This window comes from Anser cygnoides, chromosome 1, assembly GCF_040182565.1.
Source record: "Anser cygnoides isolate HZ-2024a breed goose chromosome 1, Taihu_goose_T2T_genome, whole genome shotgun sequence".
In the NCBI taxonomy this organism is placed as follows: Eukaryota; Metazoa; Chordata; class Aves; order Anseriformes; family Anatidae; genus Anser; species Anser cygnoides.
Window position 1 is genome coordinate 154,074,111 of NC_089873.1, and position 20,608 is coordinate 154,094,718.

At 35.0% G+C, this 20,608-nt stretch overlaps 1 protein-coding gene across 4 annotated transcripts in view; it reads left to right on the top strand.

Moving 5' to 3' along the window:
• Positions 1–20,608, top strand: part of FGF14 (fibroblast growth factor 14) — a 409,622-nt gene that overhangs the window by 221,982 nt on the left and 167,032 nt on the right. Inside the window, exon 2 of one of the 4 annotated variants that reach the window (XM_048072737.2) lies at positions 11,204–11,243. The exons of the other annotated variants lie outside the window; for them this stretch is intronic. The gene's annotated coding sequence lies outside the window, so the exon portion shown is untranslated. The remainder of the gene's footprint in view (positions 1–11,203; positions 11,244–20,608) is intronic. 4 annotated transcript variants of the gene reach the window in all.

The window sequence follows — 20,608 nt, forward strand, 5'->3', positions numbered from 1 at the left end:
TTATTTACAGAAGGTAATTAACCTCCTGCCTTTTCATGTTCCTACTGCATATGAGCAACTGGAGAAAATAGCTCTTTTATAATTATTTTCATGCACTTTGTTTCCTGTCACTTGTCTTGAAAAAATTATCACAACTTCCACTTTTTTTGTTGTGTTTCTTATATTATTTTTGCTAAATTTTAATTGTATGCTGACTTTACCAGAGTCGTGGAGAATCATTTTGTTTGGACATAGCTGTCAGTAATTTTAGAATACAGTGACTGAGAGGGACTTATGCAGAGTTTTCCCTTCTTATTATTTCAGCCAGCATAGCTATCCATTTTATAAATTATTCTACATCAGAAACTGATATTTTTTTCTTCTTTCCCACTATTCTTCTGGGTAGATGGAGTACAATATCAGTAGTATGATATTTGATTTTTTTTTTCCTTCCACTGCTCATTTTCTCTGTAATGTGCATTCATATTTTGTTCACCAATTCTGTTTTAATTTTACCTGACAGTAAATTTTAAAAGACCAAGTACCTTTGAAATAGAATTTATTTTCACTAAATCAAATTCTTGTTTTCTGTGAAAGTAACTAAGCGTTTTGTTGCCTTTGATTTGATACAAAACCTCAAACTGTTTTTTACTTCATTGTTAATAAAAGTGCTCAGGCTTTCCAGCATACATCACAGGATACAATTCTTGGTGCAAGCACAAAATACAGTTGTAGCACAAAACAAAGAACATGGAAGAACCTTTGTGCTGCCTCTGCAACAGTACAATGGTATCTTAAACATTTTGCTTCTTCTTTTTTTTTCTTTTTCTTTTTTTTTCTTTTTTCCTTGGCAAGGGTGATGAAAATTTAATACTGCTGTTTTTACAGAGATGGCTGGTTCTAGGATGGATTTAAAGACTTAAAAAGAGCTACATCTGGGGGAGGGGATAGAGGGGAATAAGAAATAAGTTGTAGAGCTGAATAACGATGGAAAGCTGAAAAGCAAGAGGGATAAGAAGACAGCAAGAGAGAGCGGTCATACTCTCTCCCCACCAAAAAAAAAAAAAAAATCCAGCAAAAATTGAGTAAAGTTTTTAAAACATCATTTTTCTAGTATCATTCATTTACAACCTAAAAATGCTTGTTTTACAAAGATACTGTTCTTGCATCTCTTGTCATTGGAGATGGCAAATCTAATCAGTGATATCCAGAACAGTTGTGGCTGGGCCCCCAGATGTGGCTGATGCTGGAGTGTCTAACTTTTGTTATCCTCCTGCCACTTGCTGGTTTATTGCCTGACCCCAAGCAGTACCAGAGCAATGTGCAAGTATCCTCTGGTAACTACTGGTCTACAAGGAGAGTGAAGGAGAGGAATGGGCAAAGAACTACTGAAACTCTGGAAGATGAGGAAAAATCAGATGTTTTTTCCTCTGAAGGTGGCTTTAGGCTGTGGTATCCCCAGCTGCAGGGCAGTTGGTTGGTACCAGGTTTTGGAGGCCAAACTTTTAAAGTCTTTACAGGGATACAAAATTAACCACAATAAATGGAATTTAACCATTCTTTATTATCAGGAGTGACAGATTAAGTGGTTGCTGAGCAAAAATGTGTCTGACCTGCTGTACCCCTTGGACTGTTACTTTTACATCCTCCTGTCACAGACAGTAACTGGAAACCAGTGGCTTCCTTTCTTGTGTCTTTTCCCTCAAATGATTTTGAATGGTGGACATGATATCTGTTTTTGAATTTAACCAGTCTCTATAGTATATAAAGAAGAAAAGAAGAAAAATTTTTCTTTTTTAGAAAAAAAAAAGAATTTAAAGAAGTAAAGAAAAAAAAAAGTAAGAAGCACTCTTTAAACATAAATCAACAGGAACTTTTTAACAGATAAGAAAGTAATTTTCTCTCTTGGGCTTTGTTTAGTTGGGATTTTGAGGGGTGGGGCTGGGGGTGGGAGAGTGATTGTGAGAGGTGCTTTAAATGAAAACATAAGCAGGTATCACTTTCAGTCTTTGTTTCAGTATATTTTCTTAAAGACAATATGATGGTAGGATGAATTTGAGCCCAACAGCTGAAGGGGAGAGCAATTCTAGAAGCTCAAGCTGTATGTACAGAAGAAAACATCTTGTGAACATTCCTTGGCATTGGTCTAGAATGCATGCATGCTTAGCACTGTGAGAAACATGGGCAATAGTAAAATTCTTCAAATACAGCAGATTCTTGTGATTGTTAATGAGAAAAAAAAATCTGATAAACTGTTGTAATCCTACTTGCTTCAAAAATTCTGTATAAGAGCCTTTATAAGGCTGAAAGAGTCATATACACATGCTTCAAGCGGCTTAACGTGGTAGTTTTGCAGTGGGCTAAGTTAGTCCTATGTGGACACAGTGTCCACAAAATTTAGCATTTTTGGACAGGCAGCATCCTTAAAATGCAGTAGTCCTCTATGTTAATAACAGGTGATTTCTGCTTGTCTTGATTCAGGAACAGCTGATTTGTCACTCTTTCTGCTGCCAGCTGAAAGATGTTTTCTTCTTTGGAAGAGGAAGATTTTTTATTTATTTATTTATTTATTTTTAGGTGAGACCCTTTAGCATTAATGTTTAACATAGAATTTCCCAGCAGTATGAAAAAGTGTCAAAAAAAAAAATTGGAAAGTTTACTTTCATATTGAACTTAGTGAAAAATGACTAACAGGATAGAATTTGGAAACTTTCTGTTTTCCAAAGCCAAAGATAGTAAATTATAACAGAATATTTTAACTACATTTTACACTGCATTATTAGAAGTGCTTAAATCAAGAGAATGTGCTGAAGCTGTAGCCTGCTATGCAAACTATTAATTAAGCTGAAATGCTGGTTGGAAAAAACTAGTTAATTTATCATCTTAAAATGGCACTTGAATATAATAATTAAATCTATAAAATCTAGGTACATTTTTTTCATAACTGTGTAGTCTGTTGCCTTTCAATTTTTCTTAATAGTTATGTGTTAACTGTGATGACACACACTGAATATTCATCCATGTGATGATTTATAATATAAAACTACCTATATCCTAATATAATTACTTCAAAGGTTCCTTTGAAATTGGTGAGAATTAAAGGGGGAAGAACACTGAGATTTCATTTGCAGGAATATGGATATCCTGCCTTTGGATAGCGTTGCTGAAGTGAGTTTATTGTGTGTGTGATTGACTGATATGAAATCAAATTTTGTTGTGTTTGCCTTACTTGTTAAGGAATTTTGAGACTCTTTGAGGTGGAAATCCAGCTGAACTTTTTTTCTCTTAATGCTAGACAACTATAAGTGAAAATTTGACAGTGGGATCTGAATTCAGATTAAATTATACTGTTTTGAAGGACAGTTGAATTTAGGAAATGGAAAATTTTCATCAGTCTATGGTAATAAAGTATTTAAACTAGTTGAATCTTTTGTTGTATATATTAGGAACTATTAGGTTTTACTTGCTTGTGAATACAGTGAACGCTTTATTTAGTAGCTCTAACCATATATGAGTGAGCAGGTTCTTGCTTTATATCTTAATTTTAGTATGCCTTATAGTGTCCTTCCGTATTATTTTAAAAAGTCAGAATATTGTGTAGCAGGCTTTGTCTTTTTCCACTTACAATGTTTGCAGAGATGGATAACATACTGAAAAATATATTTAAGGTCCAAACTAACTCCTGTACTGTTAAGGTATTTTTCACTTGGTGTTACTGAAAGAAGATTGAGTTTCCTGAGCTAGATTTTGCTTTTTCTAAAACACCAGCAAGATGCTCTAATCTTATCTAGCTATAAAAATAAGGCATTGGCTTTTTAAAATATTCTAAATATGTCAGTTGCTAAGCATTTTTTGATTTTTTGTGTTTTTTTGGTGGAAGCCGTGCAATTAGAAAAAAAAAATATACACAGCATTTATTAATGTCCCTTTCTGATGCTGACATGTAAAAGATAACTGTAGCAAGACCATGGGAAAGTGTGCAAACCTAGACTATGATCAATAGTCTTAAGTAGCAAGTTACAAAAACTTACAAAGGATGAGTCGTACTTACAGTAAAAAGGAGTTTTAAAAGGTACAAGTGACTGGTAGGCACTTCATTTTCCATGCAGTGTGCAGGTGTGTTTTTTTTGTTTGTTTGTTTTGTTTTGTTTTGTTTTTTGACTTTTGAGCCCATTCTGGAGATTGGAGATTTGTCAGTAAAAGATTTTTTTTTTTCCTACAAAAAGGAAATAAGCAAGACATTTGTCCTTCTGTACTATGTGCTTCACCCAGAATAACTGCTGATACAAGTTATGTACCACTCAACAGCTGTGTGATATGCAGACTGGTCAAAATGCCAACTCTGAATTCAAGCTGTTACAGCCTAATCTCATGTGTTCTTATTGCTTTAGCACACAATATTCTCTGAAGAAAAAGTTAATAAAGCAATGCATGGAGGAGAAATAATCAACACTTCTACAACTGAGGTTAGTCAGCTGAGTTCCTATTCTAGTGAGGGGAGGGATACAAGTTTTAAAAACAGGCCTGCCATTATATGTTAGATTGAACTGTCGTAGCATACAAAAAGACCTCAATATTCAAACATAGTCGTGCAACGTTAGGTATTTAAATGTTATGTCTAAATACATGGATATATTGCACAAATTTTATAGGTTGTGAACACTATTTTAGGCATTCAGAACAGCGTGTTGTTTAGAAATACGCTGAAATACTGGAGTTTCTTGAAAGTTATTGAAGTGCTATTAATTTACCTGCACTCCACTTACTTTGTGGATGTTTTGTTCACATTATTCTTTATAGATGAATTATATTCTCTGGAAAAATATATATATTTTATCTTTTTACTGTCTCTATCCTCTGTTAATTATTTTCTATTTTCGTTTCTTTTGACACTGGTCTCCCCTGGCACACATACAAATATACATACACATTTTGTTTTATTCTGTTGTCCAGTCTGACTCCAGCTCTTGTCCATCTCTTCATGATCTTTCTCTCTCCTCCAAGTGTATGCTTCTTCACTCTGTTCATATGAGAATCAGCTTTTTTAGTTGGGAATCATGCTTTCTCTTCTAGGTTAGAAGATCTTGTCATCTTCCTTCTTGATTTTCGTGTAAAATTTATATGTAGCACTTTATTTTCTCATTACATGTTCCAGTTCATCTCTCTTATAAAAAGCTTTTGAAGGTATGTTTTATAGAGGATTTTCTCTTCTCGCTTTCCTGATACCCGTTATAATGCTGTTCAATGAACTATTTTCTAGTGTTATCATATTGGATTCACACTTAGGTGTTTTTGTTGTTGTTGTTAGAAAGAATATCATTCACTGTGTATTTTCAAACAGAAAAGTACATTTATATGGATAGCAACTCAAAATATTACAAGCAAGTGTCTTTATCTTGAAGCATATTTAAAGAAGCAAGAAGTCTTTTCAAAGAAGTAATGGCGTGATGAAGAAACCGTCATAACTGACTAGCTTTACATGGCTATTGTATAGCTAGATGTGTTACTTATACTGCAGTAGTACCTCAGAGACCTAGTTATGGTCCAGAAACCCACTGTGTGCTGTAAAAACAGAGTAAAGTCAATTTCTGTGCTATAGCTTTTATACAACTGAGGAATGACATCCTTTCTTCAGGCAGCATCTCTTAAGTGTGTCAGCGAAGCAGAATTTTAAATGGATGACTATAACACGAGTCAGTAGTAATATGCTATTATTCTTGTATTTCTTGTATAAGCCCAGTAGAATAATATCTATAACATTTTTTTCAGAGTTTCTGGAGTTCCTTGCAATCCCCATAATCATGTCCCATCAGACCTGAACTTAACTACAGTGTTTATAGTCTAGGGAATTCATGGTGTGTTCTTTCCTTCTGCAAGGCAACTTGAAAACAATTGTCTTCATTTTCAATTGGATAAGATCCTAAACATGGTATTGTCAAACTGTAATTGTTTATGAAGCAAACATAAGATAGCAAAAGGTGTTGATTTATAAACAAAATAAACTCATTTAATTACATGCCTGCATTTTTACAGCTGGTATTTGCTTGACACATTGCCTGTTTACAGTACAGTGAGTGATTAACTGTTGTGACTAGAGAATAATTATTAATTATATTGCAATTTGGGAGCTGTTATGTGTGTATCTAATAACTTAGGTTGTGCTACAAAGGCTGTTGGGCCAGAGGAGGTTAGTTACATTTCTAAGTAATTAGGAAATGCCTGCATTGCACTTTATGCTCTGATATGTGTATTTTTAGTGAGCTGTGTAGTACTAAGCCTAATTGACCCAGACAATAGATCCATGGTCTAGAATCTAACTGGAATATTCTTTCTTCCATTTCTGACTTGAAAATTCCTCTCAAGCACAAGTTCATTATGAAAAAGTACCTGTATTTGTGCAAGCAAGCATTTTTGTTTCTTCAATACAATCAGTTCAGAAAAACTTCATTCAAAAACATTGGCTATGAAGAGTAAGATGTTCAAGAAGTTGATAATAGAATACAGATTATTTTCACTTTGAGGATAATGGTTAAAAGCAAAAAACCTAGAGAATGGAAACAAAATTGTGTGATCTCATGGACGTTGCTTTAATGTTCATCTGAAACCTGTGAAAAATGTCTGGTCTCCTGCATTTAATAAATGTTACCACTGTTGCAGATTTATTTTTTTCACTTTTTTGAGCAATACCTGTGTAGGAGTAAATGGCTGTAAACAGAGCTCAATACTCTCATCTAGTAAATAGTTTATCCCATCTGTTCTTTCTTCTACTTCCCTAACATCCAAGACACTGTTGTTTTGTGATGATTACAATACTGCTATTTTGGATCATCTTTCAAGACAGATCAGCCTCACAGAAAGAATTTTTCCACACTATTTCTCTGATTTCATCATAATTTTTATATGTCCCTTTTCTCAGCCTACAAAATAACTTTCCATACAACAAGTAATATAACTCCACCCACTTGAAATGAGGAGAAATAAGGGAAATTTCATAATGGAAAGTATAAACAATCCAGGTGCATATTATCTTAGCTCACTGGTTTTCCTAACAGTTGTTCTTCTGAGACCAAGAAGAGACTTTTGCTTCCAAAGGAAAATGGTGTGCTGACATGAGGTATATCTCATAAATCATATTCAAACTTTTGTTGAAGTTATTGACCCACGTCACAGGTTTCCTCCATCTCTTGGAGGAGCAGAAGATTTATATTCTACCAGCACTGAGCTCTGTGTGTTGTCCAAGAAATGTCCTGAATCACTGAGATTCTAGCAGAGCACAGTCAGTTATAGTTGTCTCATTTCCTCAGTTTATGGTTCTGTCTCTCTTTTTTTTTTTTTCCCCTTTCTATTAATCTTTTCCCCTCTTTTACCAAACAGAATTTCAAGGAAACTGGAAATTCCAATGTTTGAATGTTATTTTCAGGTGTGTGTCTTCTACTTGAGCTCATGTTAAAATGTTGCAGATATAGGGGGATATAGTCTCTTTCTATAATTTTGGGAGAAATTTCATTTTCTGCTTTTTTTTCTTGTTAAATAACTAAGCTCTTGGTTGTCTTTATTATTTTTATTTTATTTTGTTTTATTTTATTTTATTTTCCCCCAGTATTCTGGCAGCTGATGCATTCTTTACAGTCGATAAAGCTGTCCTTCATCTCCATACAAAAGTGGGTAGACTTTTGTAACTGTTAGTATTTAGTCTTTCACTTTTTTAGAAGTCATTCATTCTGTACTCTTAATTGTGTACGTTCACCATTTGCTAAACAGAGCTCATCCCAGCTAGAAAAGGCTTCCTTCATAGAAATGTCTGCTTTTCTTTTTGTTTCTGCACTGCCTGCTTCTGGTCCTGCATTACAGCTGTCTTTTACTCAGCCCAGCGGGACACATTGTTTACATGATGACATCTATATAGATACAAAACTTTATCAAGCAAAAATTATTCTGAAGATCTGTAGGATCCCAAGTGGGATAGTGTTCTTCTGAGAAATAAAAAATCTTTCTATTGATTTTTAGATTAATTCGCAAGAACCTCTTGAACATATTTTCAATATGTTATATCTTTTGTATACGGAAACCACCTGACTCAGGATACTCTCCATAAAGCTTCAGCAACTCCAGTGGAGCTGTTGGGACACAACATTTTTTCTGGAAGATGAAGAATGATAATTTCTTTTCAGTAAAAATATGTGTATTTAAAACCAATGTTTCTGTTTTTTGTTGTTATTGTTGTTGTTTGTTTGTTTTTTATTTTATTTTTTTGGTCAGAGAGCAGCAAATTTTGCACTCTCTCTTTTGCACAAATCTGTCTTTGCTCTTTGAGGGTTTCATTTCCATTAACATGGTTTTGGTGAAAAAAATTTATGTATTATTTGAAGATAAGATGACTGAGTGTAGAGTTGATGGACCTAGCTCATGTTACCTGAACTGCTCAATTAGATTTTGGCCTCCTTTAGTATTCTGTACTCTGTTTACTGTGCAGGCTTCATTTTGATTAATCTGGGCAGGACTGTATATCTGGCAGCGAACTGCTTTTAACAGTGATATAATCTGACTGCCAGCTCTGTTAGGATATTCCTGCTTAATCAAATGTGTATGACTGGGGGGAGTTTGAATATGCATGAGAAATCCAAGTGTGCTATCCTACATCTTCAGTCACTGATATGTGTAAGGAAGACTTGACCGGAGGTCAAGGTAGGGTCAAAACAAATTTCACAGTCAAAAAGCCAGCACATGTGGCCCCATGCTGCAGTTCCTGGTTCTTCTCCTTGACGGAATTTCTATCTGAGATCCTTTCTCCACTGGAAAACATTTCTGTAGGTACAACAGTAGAGGTGGTGTGTTCTCTGGATCTGTAGCAAGATTTTGACTTTAAGCCTGCTTGAAAACTCTGCATCAGGTAACTCAGACAGAAATTGTATATTTAGGAAGCCTGAGGTTGGTGGATACCATGTGTCTGTATCACTTGCCTGTGTGCGGTAGCTACCGGATCGCTTTTTCTTTGTCCACCATAAACCCAGCAGGTCATTTGGAGGTGCTACATAGTTCTATTCACTTGTGATTTGTGCATTTTCAGTTTTCTTGACTGTCTTAACATGTCAATGTTAGTGAATAGCTGTTCTTTGCTACCTAAATAAAAGAAGTTTATAACTTTTTATTTTGTAGCTATAACAAGGCAAATAGATCATTTATTTTGCTTTCAATGTATTTTAATTGCTCTGTTCCCTTGCATTGATGGAACATTTCTATTTTCTTATAGCTTCTTTAGCTCATAGTTTAGTCTTTTATATATTGAGATATATGGTCTTCAGACTGCCTTCTAAGTTTACTTGTGTTGATTTTACTCTTGGAAAAAATGTCCTATAGATGTTGAATATTTATTTCCATTTATTGGATTTTGCTTCTTCCGTCATACTGCTGTTCCCTCTTGCTCTGTCTACTCACTGTGACTTAATCATATTATTCTAAAGGAGACTTCAAAAGGTGTTGAAGAATTTTAACCTTCATATGTTTACATCTTTGCATTTGGTGTAGATAATTTTTTTATTAAAATCTTTTTTTTTTTAATATATCACTGTAAAGTTTGTAGTGCTCATAGTACTGTAATAATTATCCTAAAATGTACATCTCAATTACATTCCTTTTACTATAGCTTAGTGACTGAACCATGGTTCCTGTGTGAAATGAAGGAGTGACTTATGATTTTCTCAAGAACATCTCTTTTATATTGTAGAACATGTAGTTAAAAGAAACATGTTTAAATTGTCAGGGACTGTTTATGTACATCGTGTCCTCTTGTAACATTTGACCTGTTACTGCATGAATATTTAACCCCACCTCCCCCACCCAGACATCCTACTTTTGGCTTAGTTGCCCACTTATACTTTGAGATTTAGTGTGTAGACTCAGTGAAATAACCTCCTGCAACAAGGTATGCATTGCAACAATATTCTTTCAATCTTCTTGTACTTATCTACAACCAATTTTGACCCACCTGCCTCACTCTGTTTAGTAGTCATTCCATCATATTTGTCTTTTAACATCAATTTCTCTTTATCTTGTTACGCATTATAGCTGTTTAACAGCTGTTGAATCCTCTTAGTTTAGGGTAGTTTTGTAGGCATGTGATCTCTGAAGTTACCAGGTGCTAATTCCCCTTTTCAGTACAAACATCAAAAAAAAACCACTTCATTGTGCTTAAGAAATTTCCATACTTAGTGTACTCAAGATACGACTTGACAGACACTAGGAAAAGGATAGTCTGTATTTCAAAACCTGGAAATTCCAAAATTTTCTGTATGAGTCTCATTGAGACCGCTCATTTGCTTCTACACAAAAAGAGGCAGACCTTGTTATTTTTCTAAGCCAGCTACTTACAGATGGAGTTTGTTGTGTAGTTTGTCTCTCTTTCCTTCAGTTTTCTGCATTATATAAATTGCTATAACTCTTGGTTTTCTTAAGAGCTGTCAGATGGCACTGGTCACCATATGCTTCTATCTTCCTTAACCTAGACCACACTCTAGATGACACTATGTCCTCACTCAAAAGACATCTGATTTATTCTATGGGAAAGGAATTTTTAAGAAATACTTAAAATAAGCATTACTTAGTTCTGTCAAGATATTCCACTGGGTACAGAAAAAATGTAGTTGTCTGCCTGTTCATGAGCAGTGTATTGAAAGCATTTTAATCTTCTACACCAAAGGAAGAGGCAACAACATCTGCTATATGCAAAACTGAGATTTGATCCTTGATGCAGTTCTTGCCACTATTGTTATCAACAAGACTTATTACTTAGTCTGGATGATTTTATATGAAGAATTCCTCAGGCTGGCAATAAAAGGGAGTCTATCATCTCCTGACTACATTTCTTACCATTTCTGCTTGTTGTATGGAATCTTATTTTGTAGGATGGGAGGAGACAGGACATGCAAAAGTGTAAAATTACGTACAAGTAATTGCGTTTGTCATAGTCTTGTTTTCTCCCATCCTACCTTACTCCCTCTTTCTCCTTTTTGCATTATAGTGACTTTCTCCATATTAGTATATTTCCTAAATCTGAAAAAAATCTTTTTGTTCCCTTCCCCCCCCCCCCTTTTTTTTTCTCCAGTGACTACAAGGGGGAGAAAGGGTGGAAGTTTATTGTATGTAATACCCCTGTGATTGACAGTCTTTTTACCTCCTACTTCCTAGTAGGTAGATAACGCTTGCTGTATGGGATCTTGTTTTGTAGGGTGGAAGAAGAGGGAGGACTACAACAAACACAAATAGTGGTATGTAATTTTCCCTTTCTCCTTTGTCTCTCCCTACTTACCAATCTTAACACAGAATGTTCTTGATCGTATGATGATGTTTTGTACTGCTATTTTCTGCTTTTTATAAAAAACACATCTTCCCAGTTGTTGTTAGTTAATTGGCTGAAGTATTTTAAGAAAGAATGCATATTTAAATACAATGTATTTAAATAGGTGTTGGGTCACTCTGTATTCATTCTTGGTCACGATGAGACTGAAGTTAAACCAAACAGATTCCATATCCCATTATTATACCTTAGTCCTCTAGGATATAATATATATCCTATATATATATCCTCTAGTCATACACTATCTTTTAAAACACCTTTAAAAGGCTGCAGTATATCAGATATTGGAGAAAACAGCTGTGATGGGAAAGGGCAATTATCTGTCTATTAATTAAATCTACTATATTCATACAGTGTGCTATTTTTCCAAAAAGCTAATACTGTAGAGCTGATAGATAACTGCCTGATTTTCTGGGTCAAATTTCATTAAAATATTGTAAACTTAAATTCTAGTTGCAGAGTCTTAATTAATTCAAATGGCAAGAGGCGAATCCATCCAGCCTTGCACAGCAAGGATTGTCTGGAGGTTAGAGGGATATTTCTCATAAAATGAAAAGGAAGATTGCTGCTAAGCACAGGACCTGTATTATTTTTAAGAGTAGGCTAGCACTTTAAAAAGTACTGTGCTGTGTAGTGTTTGATCATTTTGCTCAAAACCACAGAAGTTAGTCATATTATATCTCTTTTTCTTCTTCTTCTTCTTTTTTATTTTCCTGTATTAAGGTGCCCTTAACTTCTGCCCTCATGTTAAAATGGTACAAATTGGCAGTGTTTATAAGGCATATATATAAAACATCATAGTTGTGGCACAAAGATTATGGAAAAAATACTGAATTCAGTTATCAAAGGAATAGAAAAAAGCAAATGATGCAAAAAAAAAAAAAAAGCAAAAACTTGTTTCAAGAAAGATACCATCTTCATTAAAGAAACTTTTCTTAGAATTATTAGGTTATTGGTTCAGTATTGCCTGAGAGAGAACATGCCTGCCCAGTGACTCATTACTAGTTTCTATGACACCCTTAAGATCCGGAGAAGTACGACTACAGCAAAACAATAAAAAAAAAAAGTCATATATTCAGTTCCTAAATATCTGTGAAATAATTGTGAAATGAAAGCTGCATCTGCATTTACCACAGTGATCAGAAGGTTCTTCCATTTCAGCTGAAAACAAGAGTGAAACCCAACAAAACCTCAGATTAGTGAATCTGTAGTCCTTTTGATAAAGGCACATTAGGGATCAGATCCTATATGTTAACTGACCCACACAGATTGTGTGTCAAGAAAGTAAATGGAAAAGGTAGAATAAATTTTATCTGTTTGATACTCAGTAAAATAATCTTAATATCTGCTAGGAGAAAAACCTATTATAATGGATTACATTAATTCTCAGCATGTTGCTGTGGTTTATGGACTGAGCAATGATGCCTCTGGTCAGAACATTTCCTTCTATTGTGAAACTAGAAATGCCTTTTTTTTTTTTTTTTCCTGGTCCACTTAAAAGGAAATTCAGCCTTTTGGTGGAATGATATTTCCCAGTCTAAGGTAAAATCTAAATTCATGTTGTCAACATTGAGCAAAACTACTTCATCATGCTGGGAAATTAGTCCCCAAAGTGTACTTTATGCGGATAATAACTTGATGTTTTGGAAAAATATGAAATAAGATAATAGAGAACTAATTAAGATGTAGAGGTTTTGCATGTCTTTTCCTTCTGGCATTTGGAAAAAAGTTAATTGCTTTTATTCTGAGTTTCATAACATTACCATTAATTTTCATGATAACTTTGTTGCATAGACATGACACATAATGAATAGAGCTGTCTGTTTGATAGAGAGTGCATGGGCTACTAAGATGTCAAGAAAAATGGCATTTTTAGAGTTGCAAATTATTGTGGATTAAGTCCTAATTGAGGTGGATAAGGAAGGAATTGCTTTTTCTTTTTGTTTTAATTTAATCTCATTTTATTTAATTTTATTTTATACGATCATGATTTGTCTGCAAAACCTTCACAAATCCTATGGAAATGATAGCTTCCTTCTCTCCATGCAGCCTAGAAGGTTGTCCATTTTAATTTCAAGAGGTTTTCTTGGACTAGCAGAGTGGAAGCCACCTCTGGGTTATATTCTCTTTTTCTGAGTACTGTGGATGAAACATATTTTAACAGGAATAGGTATGTAGTGACTATTTTACCAGCAGGAATGGAAAGGAGTAGCAGAACTCGGATGCTCCAAGAGCCCGTGGCATCACTATGGCACCTAAAAGTCCTGGTTAGCCACAAAGATCCCATTATCTGTGTTGGCTGAATTGTGAGTGCAAAATATATGTTTCATCACATCAGTCTTGCATTTTCTATATTTCCTGCAAACAGTGTTTGCAACAACCCTCCTAACATGACAAAGTAGATATGACAATTTGCTAAGACTACTACAAACCTTTTCAAGCAAAGCTTTTCTATGGACATAAGTGGATACTTAGAAACAGATATGTGGTTGTACTTTCTGCAATTTGCTAGATTTTTATTTTATTTCTATTATAAATAATAAAAGGCAACATTTAGGAATACTGAATGGTTGATTTTGAGAAGGGATAGCTAGAGTATGAAGTTTACCATATTTAAAATATAATAATAATTCTAGTTCTTCAGTCATACTGAAATTTCACTTTGTTAATGAGAGATGGCATGGCTGAAATTCTCTCAGAACCTGAAAACTGCTATTTAGGTGTAACAAATCAGATTAATAGTAGCTTTATGTCCATGCCTGTTTATTTTGCAGCTGGGATATTCTTTTGGCAATCTTTTATTTTTCTTGTTTTATGCCAAATATGTTATGTTTTTCTTACTGCGAGTATAATGACTTTTGCCTTTTAAAATCAGTTCTGGAGTCCTCTGTTTTTGCTCTTTAAGCCTATAGTTATTATAACGTTTGTAAACATGCCTATCCATTTTGTTTTGCCTGTTTTGAACTATTAATAATTCTCGTAAGAGAAGAGATTTCTCTAAGTACCGAAATGGGATTCTGATAGTACTATAAAAAGTGTTAGTTGTGGACTTGATGTTGAAACAAAAGAGATGTCAGCCAAAGAAAAGCAGCAACTGCCTGCATCTACTTCCTAGTGCAGGAGAATTACCAATACACTATCTTTCCTGAGGGTGTGGCAAGAGAAACCTATACCACGTACACAATGAAATGAACTGCAGACTAACAATGCTCGAGAAACGTCTTCATGTTATGGCACCACTGACTTCTCTGAAGTTATGTCTGACCACCACAGCATCTTTTTAGTGATTCAGCACATCTTCCTTTAGCCTTGTTAGGAGGTGGGCAATAGGTTACCTATTCAGGCTCAGTAGAGACACTGGCCCCATCAAAAGCTGTTCCTTCCCAACCATTTGTCCTAGCACCATGCCCAGGACCTGGGGAGGAGGGAGGGTAAATTGTTATTTTCACATTTCTTATCAAGCCATTTGTAGCTCTGAGAGTTCTACTATTTCTGTTCATGTGAGTTTTTGATAATTCATACACTGAAGGGCTTCTGCATTTTAAAAATATTAAGTTTATAAGAGAATGAAAAAAGCAAAATTTCTCTTTTCAACAGATGATTTTTCTTTCCAGTTAAATGAACTTTGTACATAATAAGTTTATAACACAAAGAGAGATTAGTGGTCTCAATAAAAGTTAGGTTTCTTTACCTCATAAAGAATGAAATATAAACATTAGGATTTATTCTTTTGCCTAAGAAACCGCATGCTATTTTTTTATTTTCTGGTCAGAAAACTGGTAGTGGTCTTCCTCAGAGACCTTTCCAAAGTTCTGTGTTACATGTTAACTTCCTTTAAAAAGATAAAACTGGATCATTAATAGAGAATTTTCAGTCCTTTCATAAAATATTTTAGTTCATATTTAATTAATTTATTCTATATTTATTCAGTGAGCATAAGAAAAAAAGTGTATCAAAGACCCTTGTGAAGGAGGGAAAACTTGCAGTAGTACTCCAAAAAAAAAAAAAAAAAAAAAAAAAACGGTTTCGTAACACTGCTGTTCAGGAGGTGTACTGAGATGCCAAGCCTAAAAGATGTTGAATCATCAAAGATAACTAGACATTTAGTCAATTCTCTGAGGTAACTTAAGGAGTTCTCACTGAGAAATCTGGCTTTTTTTTTTTTTTTCATATCCTATCTCAAATGTTCATGTTTGATATGCTCAGTTTAAAACACATCTGTTTGACAAAGTATTCAAACTCTACAGAATTACCCAAGAATTTGAAAGTCATGTGGTCTCTCAACTCTCCCACGGTGACCATCAATATATCTCTTCCATCAATATGTTTCTTGTCAAGCTACATATTGTGCTCTGCATTGTTTCCAAATGCCAGCCTAAGCTGCTACTGTCAATTCCCCTCCCCCTCCCCGCTTATTTTTTCCTTTTTTTCTGAATATATCTTACTTTTAGAAAAACAAAACAAAACAAAAACACACCTGAGGCAGAGGGTGGCTGTATATGAACATGCAGAAAAAAAAAAAAGGCAAATTTTTGCATAAAAAGGAGCCTGTCTTAGATGTTCACTGTACGGAGCAAAACAGCACTCTGTGATCTTATGGTCTGGACCTGTGACGGGAGAAATCAGTAGAGACGCATGCTTGGATGAGTGATCTAGAAAAAAGCGGTCCCATGCCTATGTCTTCTCTGTTCTCTGCATGTACACCGAAGATATAAATGTGTGTAAAATGTATCTTAAGCTCTAGCATCAGTTTAGTGCTTACCTATACTCCCCTTAAACCTGGGAGGATTATCTGGCTGTTTTCTATGCAACTTCAAAGAACATTTCTAACACAGAAATAAATTATTTATCAATCAACTTCATTTTAATAAACAGATATGCAAAATAGAACAATGACCAAAGGAGTTTAATTTAATTAAATACTTAGTAGCACTTATCTTATTTCTAAACTGAAACATAATACTTCCTTTATACCTGTGAAGCAAATATAATGTTTTCTGATTTAGAGCAGAGTTCAGAAAAGTTACTGTAATGTTAATATGTAGGGAGGCCCATGGGTGAAAGAACTTCTGCTTTTTTATCTGTCCAACCTGGTATTTTGCTCTTCTGAGTTCTTATGTTATTTATTTGACCTAATAATTTTGATTATGTTATTTCCATTTGACCCACTGAGTTTGGAATCTTAGCCGTGTTTATTAAGTGTATTAGAGTCAAATGATTTACCATGGAAACCAAAGATTTCCCAGTCTTCATGCAATATTCTTGGAACCCGTCTTATTAATACTGGAATTTATTTTGCCATCTGCTTGATACAACTGATTTTGTTCAAGAAAGCTGAAGCAAAGGAGATGATGTGGACTACGTGATTTTTAAAACACCTCTTCTTGAAAAAAATTGAAAAATATACCTTATCTATGAAAGGCTACTGATTGTGCTTTTTAGCACAATCATTTTTTTATATACTGCTGACTGTCCCTTTCATGTAAGACATCAAAATCACATGAGTGAATTTACAGGGGTTCTGACTGGGACTCTGCAAGTCAATAGGAGCTAGGGCAGTCCTCCCTCTAAAAATAAATGGCCTCATTTTTAGACTTTGAAGAAATTTTCTCTAAAGCAAGAAAAGTGTCGCTGCCAGATGGTGATGGAAGCATTACTACAGAAAGGGGACATTAACAAAGATGCACTCAGCAAAGCAATTGTTACCATAGTTACAGGATGCTAAGCATTTTCAAATAAATAAGTAAATAAAATTAGCCTGTAGTATTTAGATATCTCAATGGGGAAAAATAATTTTGGATTATTTTTTCCTTTATGAAATGGAAGAGTTTTATCTACTATTGCTTAAAATTTTTTACAGCACTCTCCTTGCTTACTTAGTGTGTTCCTTTCTAATTAAGTACCTTTATCAGCTGTATTTATTTTTTGTTCTAGAACAAATACTTTTAATTAGTGTGATGGTTTTACCCAGCTGGTCAGCTGAGCTCCACCACAACTGCTCTCTTACTCCCACTCCTCAAAAGGAGAAGGGGGAGAAAATACAATGCAAAGGGCTCATGGGTTGAGATAAGGACAGGGAGATCACTCAACAGTTATCATCACAGGCAAAACAGACTCAGCATAAGGAGATTAATATAATTTATTGCCTATCACTAGCAGACTAGAGTAGTGTGTAACTAGAAGCAAACTAAAAACACCTTCCCCCCAGTAGATCCTCTCCCACTTCCTCCTGCTGAGTGGCACAGGGAATGGGAAATGGGGTATGAGGTCAGTCCATAACACTTCATCTATAACTCCTTTCATGGTCACTGTGTTCCCTTGCTCCAATGTGGGGTCCGTCCCATGCCATCCTTCCCGAACTGATTCTGTGGGGGCTTCCCACAGGCAACAGCTCTTCAAGAACTGCTCCAGCATGGCTCCGTGCCACGGGGTCCATCCATCAGGAGCAAACTGCTCCAGCACAGGTCCCCCATGGGTGGCAGCTCCCCCCAGGCCCCCTGCTCTTGTGTGGGCTCCTCTCCATGGGCTGCAGCTCTGGCCCGGGGCCTGCTCCTGCGGGGGCTCTCCATGGGCCGCAGCCTCCTCCAGGCCACATCCACCTGCTCCACTGTGTGACCTGGCTGGAGTTGGCTCTGATCTGACATGGGGTAGCTTGTGGGCTCTGCTCACAAAGGCCACTCCTGCAGATCCCTCTACCAAAACTTCGCTACATAAACCCAATACGCTTAGTCCCTTTCTACATTCTACCACCATATCTGTATAACTGAACAGAGTGTAATCATCTATATGATTTGGGAGAATAATTAGACTTTGATAGCATAATATGGCAAAAGGTGAAATTAATGTTAGCATTATAAGAGCTCCTGACTGTCTTTAGTTTGTGACTGACAGCCTGCTGTGTTAATTACCAAACAAAAAGGTAGTTTCATGGAAATGCAGACACATTAAAGAGTCTAGAATTTGGTCTGAGTCACTATAAAGTGGACTAAATAAAACCTTAGAGGAAGGAAGAGTCTGAGGTAGAAAAGAAAGTTAAAGCAAGTGTATTTTAATATAGGAAGCAGTAGTACGTATTTATTACCACATGGCCAAAGATAACATCTTTACCATGATAACATATTTATTGTTGCATCTGTGTGCTGTGCAGATTGTGGGGTTTTAAAGTGTCTTATAAAATCTGTTTGAGCCATAACAAAAGTTGAAGAACTCTAATAAATCAAAAGAAAACCAGGCTCCTCTCTGAAAGGGAGAACAATGCTGTTTGGGTATTTCTCCCTTCTTTTGCTAGAGATATTAATCAGATATCACTTATTTAAATAAAAATTGTGACCTTCTAAGCCCAAACAGAAAAGGTTAAGGCCAATCTGACAGGAGTTTATAGGTGAGAGATTTCTCATCTTTACAGGAAGCACTGATGAGATTTTGGATATTTTTTTCTGGAGATCTTCTCTTTGTTTGAAAAAGCATTCTGACTAAAGGCCTGAAAAGGTTAAGATGTGGCAGGGGATTGCTCTTGAGCTAATTTGACAACTTGTTAATTTATATAGAAATTGTGGCAATTGTGTTGTTGGTAGCAAATCATTTTCTCTTTAAAGTGTTCACCACCGACCTGAACATATGGAAAATTGGTGTTGCTCCTATAGCTGAGCTCTCCATTCTGCAGGATCACACTGTGTGCTGCATTTGCACCATCTGTCACTATTTTAAATATTTAGATTAATGGTCTTACACTAATCTAATGTCTCAAACTATTAATTGCTCTCGATCTGTGGAAAGGGAGACAAAGAGAAAATGATTTCCTCCAGGAAAAGTTATTCTAATGTAGTGTTCCACTTAAAATATTTTGTAGATCTGGGCCAAATACGCTAATACAGTTTAAGCAAGCAAAATATTCAGATGTGAATAATCCATGAATATACATAACAAATCATATTTAATTACATTTTGATGTCTGGATAGAAGCCAGTATGTTTTCTCAAGTCTCATAGGGAAATTGCACAGGCTATTTATGCATCGTTTCATAAATTGTTTTACCACCATTCTTAGTTCTGTTCTTGAAGCATATTTTAAAGCTGACATCACTGGCTAAGACCAGGATCATATTAAAAACAAAACACAAATTTCAGCGTAAAAGCACCAAAGAATGTTCTGGTGAAACTTTTTCACTCAGCCCATCTGAAAAAGTTTCACATCTTCTTGGATGTGTTTTTCCTCTTTCTTTCAATGCAATAAATTTCACCCATTAAGAGACTTTTGATATTTAATTTGTTATATTAGGTGGCCTTATAAGCTACCTCTAGCCTTCTTTCAATAGTTGGATGTGCTGAATTTACTAATCATTTTACATCTGTGGAATATCAGCATCATATCTTGAGAGAATGTGGTAGGTAATTGTTATATTTGTGTTAACATTTAATAATAATAATGTACAGTTGTCCTGAAGAAGTGATTTGTCGTCTGAAATGTACACCCACATAAACACCTTTTAAAATGTGTCATCACGTTTCTTAATGATAAACAAATGCATTCTAGCTTTTGTTTTGTTTTGTTTTTCCATTTACTCCTCTCACTTTTTGGGATGCACACTTTTAAAAAATGATGTTGTTGTTGTTGTTGTTATTAACCCTTTTATTTATCTTCTCTGTAGTAGTTAGTACCTCATTTTCTATGGTTCCATAAATAGATAAAGATTTCAAATACATTCCCAGCCAGGGCAAAAGCAAAATCCAGAGGAACCAAGAAAAATATTTTTTTTAAATATACAAGAGTTATCATAAATAAGCTGCACTGTTACTTTAGCCATTTACTACATGTATTTATGTGATAGAGAAATGTGCGAGTATATGTTTATTTGTCTTGGCCTTAAAATTAGTCATTTTTTCCAGACATTTATTTGCATGAATATTTAGTTTATTATGGTATTCATACTTAGTCTTGCTAAGATAATGCAAGATAAATTTATTACAAAAGCTGTTATTTTCTTACACATGTGTAGCTTACTTCACTGCAGAATACAACAAATTAATTCAGCTATATTTGTTGTGCAGGCCTGCAAACCCAAACAAATTAAATAAAGTAAATCTGACTGAACCAAACAAAATACCAGGAGAAGTTTGGAAATGGGTGCTAGAACACGACAATGATATTTTTGGTCTTGATCAATGATGAATCAGTGAATCTAAGCCAGGGCTAAGTAAATATTGCCGCTGACTCAAATCTGCATGAAGCCTTGAAGTAAAGGTATCTCCCATGGATTATATAGACATCCATGTGCCA